The 10,304-nt window shown below is 48.5% G+C and overlaps 1 long non-coding RNA gene across 8 annotated transcripts in view; it reads left to right on the forward strand.

Annotated features, from left to right (window-relative positions):
* LOC113845059 (uncharacterized) overlaps positions 1–9,933 on the forward strand; it is a 78,716-nt gene extending 68,783 nt beyond the window's left edge. For 2 of the 8 annotated variants that reach the window (XR_011812504.1, XR_011812508.1), the window contains exons 3-8: positions 2,297–2,394; positions 3,159–3,635; positions 4,386–4,464; positions 4,647–4,733; positions 6,882–7,152; positions 8,914–9,933. This is a non-coding gene — a long non-coding RNA (uncharacterized lncRNA). The remainder of the gene's footprint in view (positions 1–2,296; positions 2,395–3,158; positions 3,636–4,385; positions 4,465–4,646; positions 4,734–6,881; positions 7,153–8,913) is intronic. The other 6 variants (XR_011812511.1, XR_011812507.1, XR_011812505.1 and 3 more) reach the window with 6 other exon arrangements.
* The last annotated feature ends 371 nt before the right edge of the window (positions 9,934–10,304 follow it).

A 10,304-nucleotide genomic window follows, 5' to 3' on the forward strand; every position in this document is an offset into this window, starting at 1 on the left:
CACCCTGCAGGCACCATCACGGGAGGGAGGGGAGCTCTGTAACCGGTGCTGTCTGGGTTGTGAGTAGCTCAGTGGGGCCCTGCTACCTGGAAACCTCCGGGCCATGACCCAAATACCTAACCCAGCTGCCTTGAGAAACGAAGATGCCTTCTAAGAAGCACATTCCTCTTCAAACAGCAGAGCTGAAGGCAAGGTCACGTTTCTGACGCGCCCTGTTTGCGACAGCCCTTTAAGGAATGATTAACCAAACCGAACAGGCGGGCACGGGTACAGAGGCCCCATCTGTCTGAGGAAGAGTCAGAAGTTAATTTAAGTGACTTCTACAACATATCGCCTAATTCCAGTGGCAGCAAAGCTAATTAGGATGGAGCTGGTCCAAGAGCACGGTGGTGTGGCAGGGGCACGGAGGAAGCGCTGCCACAAAGGCGCAATCAGAGCGCGGTGACGCTAACGAGCAAGCCGGGCGCTGGGTACTGGGAGCCTGCGAGGAGGTGCTGAGCAGCATAATTAACCGGGTATTTCGGTGCCATTGATAACTTCATGAATATTTCATGCTCTTTTCCCACCAATCTGTACTGACAACTTGTGACACGGAACTAGCTGGGGTAAAACGCACTTAATATGCGGTTGCTGTAGCTGTAAATTTATCCTCAGACGTTGTTTTCTTAAAGATTCTCCTCCAGGAGCCTGGCCGGCTGCTCAGCAACTCATCCGAGCTCCGTAGGCCAAAGAGCAAATGGAGCCCTTCTCTAATGAGTGCTTTAATGGTCTGATAACATCAAGCAAGTCAGCCCCGTGGGGCTGTGGCCCTCGTTAGGGAATGCTAAATTAGTGGGTCTGGGAGGATGGTGCTGCAGCTTGAAGGGGTCACTCCTGGAGAGTGGATGCAGCTGTACCTCCTCTTGCTCTGATAAAAGTAATTTTATGCAAAATTTGCTTGGTTTTGTAGGGGTGACGGAGGGAGGATACGTGTAGGATTTGGGACTGATGCGTTTTCTTTTCCTAACACCTCGTTTACTGAAACTCCCCTCTTCAAACCACTCCATTTGGGGAGGATGTGTGTTAGCAAGCAGGGCAGCAGGACTCAGCTGCAGCAGTCTCTCTGAGCAATAAAACCACCCCTGGGGCTTTTGTGAGCTGCCCCAGGGAAAAACAGCAGGGGAAGGCTGAGGTCTGGGTGAGATGTGCGGGATGGCACAGTGGCTGCGAGTGCTGTGGCTACACCACCTGTGGCTGTGCCAGGCAGCACGTCCAGCACGGGCCTGCTTCCCCAGGAGTGACTAACAGGGTGGTATTTTCCTCTGGTTTGTTTTCATGAGTCAAAGGTAGGACTGAGGCTTGCTTCAGTGAGTCTACCCCACATGCCCGGGGCTCCCTGGCAGCTGGGGATCCTGAGGGGCTGCTGCATGGGTGCCATTGGGCACCCCTGGGAGCATGGGGCACCAGCCACAACCAGGTTTGCCTGGAGAAACACCAGAGCTGTGGGACCCACACCAGCATGGTTACAGACAGGACGGAGGATTTCAGCACCAGACACAAAATAAAGAGTTTTTGCTTGGTCCCCTGCAAACGCCGCCCTAAGGACTGGCTGTCTGGAACGGCAGGCTCCGGGTCTGTGAGTTGCATGGAAAAAAAAAACAAAACAGCTTTTAGTAGAGGAAGGAATTGTGCGCTTTGAATGGAAAGCAAGCTATATGTTTACATAAACCTCCTGTTCGTAAGCCAAGGCTGTGATTCAAGGGGAGGGTTTGGGTTAGCAGGAGTGAAAGCGGATGCTTTCCTGTCGCGTCTGAGCGCCTGGCTTCCTCCGTGTCCAGCAAACGTGCTCCCTCCCCACACCCCAGTGCGCCCGTCCCAGGCATTGCTGCTGGGGCTTCCCACGTCTGCTGTGCCCTGAAAAGATGGAGTGAGAGCAGGGGGTGGTGGGGGGAGAGGAGTTGTCTCTGGTGTGCATGCAGGGTGGATGGAGTGAGCTGCCCCGAAGGCTCTGTGCCCCTGGGTGTGCCACAGCCCTCCTCCTCGGGGTGTTTTGGGTAGAGGGTCCGTGATTCAGGCAGATGGAGGGATGCTGGGAGGGATGTGGAGGCTGAGAGCAGCAGGTTGGGGACCCAAGGAGGTGTGCCTGGGGACGTGGATGGTGAGGATGCTCCCTCTTTGAAGACAAACTTGAGCCTTCCTGGCTGGCATGCACCTTGCCTTCCTGTACAGGGCGATCGATTTAAAACTCGATGCGTGTTTAAGCAGCACTTAATCAGAAGGGCCAAACGCTAGTACTACATAATTCATTTTGTCTTAGTTAACTTTCAGGAGCCATGCTGAGAGATTAATTTTGCATCTCTCCGTATCATCCGTGCAGTAGGAGCAGCAGCAGCAGCCTTGCCACAGATATTGCAAGTATGTTCCTACATTTTATTCAGCTGAGTTCATTTTTATCTCTTTAATCGTAAAACTATAAAAACAAGATGATATTGGCAGTGGTAATTATGTAACAAGCCATTGGGCAAGAAAGAGCACATTTGAAGTTGTGATATAAGCAAAGGATATCTGGGGGTATTAACGACCTTGAGTATTGAAGCTGAGAGAGTGAAACAAATGTATGGGGTTACAATGCATTTAAAATACAGGAGGGAAATAATAAATCAGATGAATAGTTGTGAGGAAATTGAAAATTGTGGAGAGAGAGTAGCAAAACTACGTAGAGATTGAAGGACTTATGCCTCTTGCTAAGAATGGTAATGAGAGTATGCGATTTGAATAGGTCTAAACTGCCCTTGAAATATCATTATAACTTCTTTGAAAAGGCATTTACCGTTTGTATGATTTTCCCAAATGTAATATATTTCCTTGCATCTTTGTTCATTGAAAGCTTCTGAAATATGTCTGAAATAAACCCGTATTGGAGTAGAAAATAACATAATGTTCCAGGAAGTCAAATCAAAAGCATTTTCTAATCAGTAGGGCTTCCACAGGAAAGTATCACTGTGCAGAGAGCAGAAGCATCCAGGTTAATTTTCTTTTCTCTTCTTTTCTTCCCCCTATAAATAAATGACCGAACAGAACGAGAGGCTTTACAAAGCGAACCATCACAGCGGAATGCCACTAACATCAAGATGCCACGTATTAACTTCGTTAGTACTACTTATTTCTCTTTCTTGCAGTTATCTGTGACCGAATGCCTGGAATCACGTGTTGTTGTGTCTGCTGCCGTTACACGAGGGCTGTCAGCACGGAGCCTGCGAGTGCTGGGCAGGCAGCAGGGAAGCCAGAGCGGTGCAGGGCTCAACCCAGAGGTTACCCAAGTCATCAGGAAGCATCACGTTGGCTCCTGCAGCCTTCGGCGAAGACACAGCTCCTTTCACTGTAACCACATCTGAGCCCGTGCAACAGGCATTACTTAATAACCCCGAGTAGAGAAACAGAAGAAATTTTCTTTGAAAGTATGTGCCAATCTCCCAAATAGTATTTCCAGCAAAAAGGCCCCTTAACAGCTACTGCTGCTGCAGACAGAAAAGGAAAATGAGGCCTTCCTCACCTCTCCAGAGCCACAGTGCAACTAGTGCCAGGAAATGGCTCTGAAACTGAGGCTCAGGCTTTCGCCACTGCTTGTTCCACCTATAAAGAATGTCTGCATTTCGGTGAGCTCTGAACTGGTGTTGTAAGCATCTTCCAGACGGGGTTGGCTGTCTTAGAGGTTATTGCAAGGCCCTTGCAATACAGGCAGGGCGGAGAATTTGTTTTACAAGGTGGCTGCAAACACCATTTGTAAATAAAACTCTCTTAGAGCTTTAGTGTTTTAATGCAGCCTCCCTAACAAGGCCCTGTATGGGCTGGGACTGTATGCAAAGATGTTGCCTCTTCCAAAGAAGATATAGTTTGCATCCTTTTAACAACTATCCCTCTTTGTGTGTGCAAATCCATAGTTTTACTGGGGTCTGCAGAGGGCAAGAAGAGAAAGTGGGAATAAAGGCAAATGGAGAGAGACATTCGCTACCACCCAAACAGGTGGCTTTTTCCCTTTCTTAAAGATTCAGTGCACCAAAGTCAGGAAAATCAAAATTATGGTTCCCCCAGCAGCCATAACTCTGCCCCTGGCAGAGAAGGAGCGAGGCATAAATATGAGCTCGTACCCAGCAGTACATGCTACATATGTGCAGGGAGCTAAGTTATGGGTGCTGCGGGAGCCATGATTTTGAATGTCCTGACTTGTGAGTTTAAATTCTCCAGTCCAATATTCTGGGTAGTTTCTTTCTCTCCTTTTTGCACTTTGTAGTTATAATTTATATTACAGCTCTCGGTCTCCTTTATGCTGGCGCAGCAATTTGGATGATGTGACTGGCTGAAGACTCTCTTCTTCACAAGAAAGTGATTGCAGTTATTATTCGTAGATTTTTCAAGGCTGGATCCAGCTTTCTTTGTGTCACAAACCCTTAAGCTGATCCGTGTCGCCCACCACTAGCATTAAAGGTGAGACAGGGAACAACATGCCATGAGTAGTCTGCATGGGATGCTCTGACGGCCTTCAACACACTGCCTAGATGCACCTCCAGTGGGGCAGGGCTGGGTTTTGTTGTCCCACCAATTTGCTCTGCCGTCTTTGTGACAGTAAACTTTCATATCTCTCTTGAACTCCTACTTTGTATTCCCAGGTGAGGCTTTCTGGCATTGGTAAGATATTCATTAGGAGGGTGAAATCAGAGCAGAAGTTGCACAGCGCCTTGGGCAGTGCCTGGGAGGTAAGGAAGGGCTTTGCAGACCTGTTTTGGCAACCTCTTGGTACACGGGAGGTAATTCTGACTGCTCAGTAGGTATGTGAAGGTGATATATGTACATGTATATGCATATATGAAGTGGATTTAGGAAGGCAGAATACCACCTGAAATGCCTCAATCGTTTCCTTTTGCTGTTGTTCAGACTGCCAGGTAAGTCCCCCATGTAGGTACCTGGGTGTGGAGGCAAAACCCAAGCCCGTGCTACATCTAAGAAAACATCTTTATTCTGTCAGTTCAAAGCTGGTCTTCTCAAGTCTCTTTGTGGTTCCAGGATCGTGTCAACCAACTTTCGGTTGCGTGCTGGCTTCTAGTCAGAGCCAGTTTGTACAAGCAGAGGTTAGGAAACTTTGGGGTTAATGTTAAAAATAAGTTTCAGTTGAAGTTCAAAACTCTTTAATTTTTTTTTTTAAACTCCATCCCTAAGAAGGACAGTGCCTCAGATTCACATTTAAGTGCTTTGATAAATAGAGAGAGGTCCAGATATGCTTTTTGTTGATTTGTAATCGTGGTTTGTAAGGTTGAGCTGGTGATGTATCACTGCCTTAAAAACACGTCCAAATGGCAAACCACCATCCATATATCCTGGCTGACTGCAAATCTTCAATGTTGAACTCCGTGAACATTTTGCTGTACCAGACTCTGCGAAGGCCTACGTAAGAAGGAATAATGTGGTATAAATAAACTCCATCTGACTTCTTTTATAATGCTTCGTGCAAACTTAACATGCAAGTCAGGTGTCACAGTAGCTGTTGGAAATATGTAATGCTGACAGTATTTGGTAATAAAATAATAATCGCTGCATGTATCTCTGATGGAAAGAGATTCACATCCTTTTGAATCCCTAATTGTGTGCCACACTACATTAGAGACAGATAGCTCCATTGTCTCCACCTTTCAGAGATAGGAAATTCAGAGCAACAGCAAGATGTTCTAGAAATAAGCCGGTTTAATGAAGCAGCAAATTAGACCCTTCTATCTCTTTATTTAACATGTAGTCCCTTGAATTTATCAGAGTTCATTACAGAGGTGCAAAATAGAAAAGAAGCTGCAAAATTCATTTGCGATTAGAGCTAATGATTTTGAAAATGGCTTTTCATATTTTTATAGATAACGGCTATTATTCATTATTAAATTTATGTCACGTTTACTCTAATGAAATTACATTCTCTCTCTTCCCCTGTTTCTATTGTTTATGGTCTGGGTTTTGTAAAAGGAAGAATCATAAAGATGCTATATGTTTCTTGCCAGCTACAGTGCCTTTGACACGGCTCCTGATAGCTTACTCCTGTGACTCATATTAGAAGAATGGTTTTAAAATTTCCTTCCCAATTTAATACTTGACACATAATGATTCCAAGTAAATGCACTGATCCATTTTTCTCCATAATTCCAATTTCATAGGAGGAGTAATGGACTCAGGGCTGTAAAGTTAAGGGAGGAAAAGACATTCCAACAACCAAATACAAACAGTTCGAGCTGCTGCCCCTCTGCAAGGTCTGCTCTCCACCCAGGCCGACAGCCCCTTGCTGCTCAGCTGTTTGCAAAGGGCTGTCACCTCCCCTCCTCCCGTCTTCACCCTGTTGTTCTTTGGCTGACTTTCTTTTGGACAATTTAAAATTTATTTTGGCAGCTATTGAATCAGGGATGGGCAGGCAAAACAGAGCAGTGGCTGAATTTGAAACAAGAGAGGGAGTTTGAAATCTGAGGGGGTCTCTTGGAAATTGTGGCCAGCCCTGCACAGCATTTCTGTCCACTGCCCCTGAGCAAAATTGGTTTTTGTCATAGGTACAATCACAGCTTGCTGCAGGAGGGCTTGTCCTGGCACAAGCCTGACAAAGCACACTTTAAATGCCTACAGTAATCAAATTTGCTTAAGATAATGCGCTGTCAGTCCTTTAGCTCCCTTGCTCACGTGGTATCTTTCCTCTGCTTTCTTTGATATCTGTGTGTATTATGAACAGCTCATAGTCCTTGCTCCAGAATAACAGATACGGAATCGCCCTTTCTGACGTAGGAGGTTAAGTGAGCTGCTTGTTATTTTTGAAAAGGATCTCCTGAAGTGTTATTTCTAATGACTAACGTTACTTTGCTCCGCTCTTTGTTTCTTTCCAGCCCCTCTCCAGTTCCAGCGTTTCTTCTGTTTCTTCTCAATGTGACGAAACCTGAGCATGAATGGGAAGAGTTCACTCGTAATGCGGCCAGCCCCTGCGGTGCCGAGCTGAGAAAGTCTGTGGTTGTTATTTCCTCCTGCGGGGTGTTTGTGGATGACCATCGCTGTCCCGAGAGCACCAGCCTGCGCAGCAGACAGCACGGTGCGGCCAGGCAGACGGTGGGCAGCGTCTGGGCAAACGTGGTGGTGTGTCCTGCTCATGGCCATGCCCAGGTGAGGAGGGCTCAGGGCACGTTTCCTGCCAGCACCGTCTGCCAGGGTGGGTTTTAGAGCAGGGACGGGTGCTCGTGCTCTTTGGCTTCCAGTTCTCAGAGGAAAAAGACAAGAGTGGGTCTCCCTCAGCTGATGTGCACCAAGGGGCCTCATTCGTGAGTCTGTCAGACACACGGCTAGGAATCAGCTGTAGCAATCCACCCACACAACTCAAGCAATATGAGGAAAAACTCATTATTCAATACCTTATTTCATGCCCTGGAAACAAAAGCAACAACCCCAGCACTTCCTCCCCTTACAGCGGTGTGGTTTCCGTCAGTCTTTTCAACTCCTAATGAGATTTAGCACTGGGGGGAGAGGTTTGTGCCAGGAGGGACCAGGGTGGGAGCTTTGTGACCAAAAGGTTTGCAGAAAGGCTCCTACAAGCTTTGGACCAAGCCCTGTGTCTGTATGGAACAACAGAGCAAATGTCACCTTTTTGAAGGTTTTAGGAGTTGTCTCCCGACTCCTGCTACGTCAGGAATTTGTTTGTGGAAAGTCTGCGAGATCTTACCGAGCAAACTTGTCAGAGATCTGCAGTTTGCCAAAAGAAACGTCACCCCGTGGTGCTTGCACCGGCTGCGGCCGGCGAGGAGGGCAGCACGCAGCCCCGCTGCTCCTGCTGCCGGAGCAGAGGCTCGGTTGAGCACTCAGCATCATGTCACAAAGCAGAAAGAGCAAAAGCCTCCCTGGCTGCGCTCCTCCCGCAGGAGATTCAAGCTGAAGGGGTGCAGTGAAGGTATGCTTCCTGCTAATAAACTGAGCAGAAGTGACAGGGACGTCGGGCTGCGACACACACAGCGTGCACCTTGCCTTTTGCCAATTTCCTGATGATCTAGTCTTACCGGAGGCGTTTTGCAGTTGAGTGCAGTTACCTCTTATTCCCGGTAAGGATGCAACGTGAAATGCAAATACCTGAAAGGTTAGGCTGCTGCAAAGCTATAATTACTCACGGGCTTTGCATCTATGCAGGAATAGAACAGTAATAAATCTTTGATTTTATTATACAGCGGTCTTAAAAATATCCCGGCTGAAATCAAATATTTTATATGTGAATCATTTTCCCCCAGCTGCGACTAGATAATGCGTCAGGAAGGGCCCACGTGTGCCTCGGGGCACTTTCTGTGTCCCACGTGCAGCATCCCACAGCCCGGACCCAGACCCGCCCCGTGCCCAAGGCAGCGCCTGCCACTGTCCAGCTTGCAAAGGGATCAGCAGCCTCCAGATTTTTTGACAGCTGACCAGGCCAGTGAATCATATCCACTCCCCCAACAATCCCATCCCGGCCATTACAGAGAAGCACCAGCTGTGGGGAAAATGCCCACAAGTGAGATTACAGCTGCAGTAGCAGTGGTTCAGTGCTTTCCTTGTAATTAATCTGCTTCAGTCGCTATTACAACAGCCCAAGGGCTGCAGAGGGGATAACACGAGCACCTCGGGGCTTGCTGCAGGCTGGCGTGGCCGGGAGCTGGGCACCAGCTTTGCCTTGGTATGCCCCAAGGGCCAGTCTGCATGGCCGCATGGGAGCCACCATCAAAGCCCAGCCCTGCTCCTCCAGATGATTAATTTCTGTACTAGCACAGCCTTCACAAACACACCCGGGGCTCTGATCTTAATGAATCACCTCAAATGTTATGCCCTTTGGAAAGGCAATACAACCAAAGTAATTACAAGCTGCTTTCTTTTTTTTGTGTGTGTGTTTGTGTGTTTCTCGACACCCAGCTTTGCCTATTTGATGTGCTGTCCCTACATGAACATTTCCTTAATGGCCCTTTACCTCTGGAGCTGCAGCGGGCCATGGAGCGAGCTGTGATGCCAGGGCCACCCTCTGCACCCCGACCAGCAGTGGGTGCAGAAGCAGATGCTGGAGGGGTAAAGCCGTGACAGCAATCCCTGTCATCCTGGAGGAGCAGAGAGGTGGTCCCGACCCACACCCAGTGCTGCTGAGTGCACCCCGAGGGGAGCAGCGTGGCCAGGATGTGGGACAAGGCTGGGTGCTGGGGTGGCCCTGTGCTCACATCTGGTTCCTCGGTGGCACAGCCCGGCCTTTGAAGCTGCTGAAGCTGGTCCCACCCAGGGGAATGGCTGAGGATGGGATTTGTTCTTTTTCAAAGGCTTTGTTCCCCTGACAGCCGAGCTGGAGTCCAACCTGACTGTCCACTGAATCCAGCCCTTTCATTTTCCCCTCTTTAAGTTTCGAGCTCGCACTTCACATGCAGCGAGGGCAGGCTTAAGCTTGACTGTCAGAATAAAAGCCTTTTCTTTCTGTATCGCTTCCCCTCTGCAGCTCAAACCAGCTCCAACCCTGGCAATGTCAACTTCAAAGGCTTCCCCACGCTGCAGCCACACTTCTGCCTGCGGAGACAATTTTGGAATCTCCTGAAGGCACAAGGATGTTGGGACGCTGCGTGGCCTTTGGGGGCTCCAAGGGGAGAGAGCAGGACTCCAGGCACTGCCGTGCTGGCAGCAGGAGGGGTGCTGAGCTTGTCCTTGTGCACGGAAACCCTCCAGAGCTCTCCCGGCTGACATTGGATCAGAGACAAACATAAACAAGCGCAGCCCTCCCAAGGCCGAAGGAAAGCCCCAGCCCCCTGGGGAGGCAGAGTTAATTCCAGGATGCTGCTGGACGAGCTCGAGTGAGGGCTTGGCTGTGGCAAAGCTCTCGCTTCCCGTCTTCGTTCTGGGCAACTTTTCTGGTAGGGGAAGTTGTTTGAGATGCCAATAAAGATAATAATGTATGAAGTGATTTCTTTAAGTTCCTGATTTATTGAAATGTACACTTGTGTTTCCCTGGGTTAGTGTTTAAGCAAGCAAACAGCACCATTTAGTTGGAGAAAATTACGTGCACGATTGGCTATGTGGCTCCATTTTGCTGTATTTTGAACAGAATATCCTGTTTATGCAGCTAAGGAAAAGCAAAATCCACATCTATGAGAACTGCTGGTGCTTCTCCCAGACCCATGCAAACCGTTGGCCATGTCGTAGCGGGATGCGCTCAGGAAGGGCGGAACAAGGAGCAGACGTGGGGAAGTTTCAGCTAATAACATCCATTCTCATATGGGAAGGAAGCAGCAGGAAAAGGTCAGTGCAGGCCAGCAGTTATGCATTTTGTT

This window comes from Anas platyrhynchos, chromosome 13 (assembly GCF_047663525.1).
Source record: "Anas platyrhynchos isolate ZD024472 breed Pekin duck chromosome 13, IASCAAS_PekinDuck_T2T, whole genome shotgun sequence".
Lineage (NCBI taxonomy): Eukaryota > Metazoa > Chordata > Aves > Anseriformes > Anatidae > Anas > Anas platyrhynchos.